This window comes from Rhagoletis pomonella, unplaced genomic scaffold (genome assembly GCF_013731165.1).
Source record: "Rhagoletis pomonella isolate Grant_MI unplaced genomic scaffold, Rhpom_1.0 Rhpom_scaffold_00007, whole genome shotgun sequence".
NCBI lineage: Eukaryota > Metazoa > Arthropoda > Insecta > Diptera > Tephritidae > Rhagoletis > Rhagoletis pomonella.
Window position 1 is genome coordinate 32,285,203 of NW_023458561.1, and position 1,212 is coordinate 32,286,414.

Genomic DNA, 1,212 nt, shown 5'->3' on the forward strand with positions numbered 1-1,212 from the left:
CGACTCCATGTTATAAGCATGGAGCCGAACACGTCGATAACGATGTTTAACCGCAGATTAGTGTTAACCAGACATTGAGTAACCGGCCCGTAACCGTAGAACCGTCAGAAAGATGTAAGTATAAATTTATTTGATTTTTGCATTCAGATAAGTATATGTGTCGTCACGCAAGTGGAATTTTCGAGCACGTGAAGACGGCTGGTAACAGATAACTATCAAAAATTGTCACTAGTTTCTGCTGGAAAGCGGCCCTTAACAGAAAAAACTGGCAGAAACTATCAGCCTCTCTTGTTCTTACACTATTATGGTTTGGCTCTCCTGCAACTTTTTGCTAGTAAAATTTTTACTAGCAGCTGTCAAAATGAATAAACAAAAATTATCAAATGCACCGATCACTTGTTTATTTGCTAGTTTGCGTTTCTTTACTTTTTCGTTATTTCGCTCTTTGCTAGCGTAATTGTTTCATATTCTTCTTCTTCCTGATAATTAACTGCAGTGTACGAAACGCCAAAACATGAAAATTCGTTAAAACTTTTACTGGATTTTACTGGAAATTAGTAAAAAACGCAATTATTATTGCAAGCAAAACGTAAACAAAGTGCACAAGTTTGACGTCATACAAACAGCGCTTCTGTCAAATTCTCTGAGAGTGGAATAGCGGTACCGAGATGGGTGCCACCTTTCTTCTCTACATCGTGGTTTCTGCTAGTTTTTTGGGCTAAGAATCGCTTTACAGCAGAAATTAGTGATAATTTGTGATAATTATTTGTTAAGAAACAAAGCTAAAGCCAATACGATAGAAATTGGCGGCATCAAATGAAATAGGTATCGGATTTCATTTCCGTCAGATAGCGAAATCGATGTTTCTTGCATCCCGTTATTTCATATCCTTGTGTGAAGAAAATCGAAGAAGTGATAGCTGGTGAAAATTTCAAGTTTTGCGCTTTTATAAGATCATATTTAAGTCTAAATGTGTGAGATTGCGAGTGCTATACTTTAAACAGCGTACCGCATTAAACGTTGAGGTAAGTCTATTTAAATCAAAGAATATTTTTTTATTTAACTGTCTATAACATCTAAATCGTAAATGTATGCGATTTAAAGAAGCAGAGTTCTTCTAAAATAAGAAATACAATTGGCGTGCATTCTTTGAAATAGTTTCTTTTATTCGTCGTCTTGTGTAGCGTCCATATGGTCGTTTAAAGTAAAAAA

General features: G+C 35.5%; 1 protein-coding gene across 1 annotated transcript in view; it reads right to left on the reverse strand.

Annotated features, from left to right (window-relative positions):
• The window catches only part of LOC118742629, a 191,735-nt gene that overhangs the window by 190,091 nt on the left and 432 nt on the right, over positions 1-1,212 (reverse strand). The gene's annotated exons all lie outside the window — the stretch shown is intronic.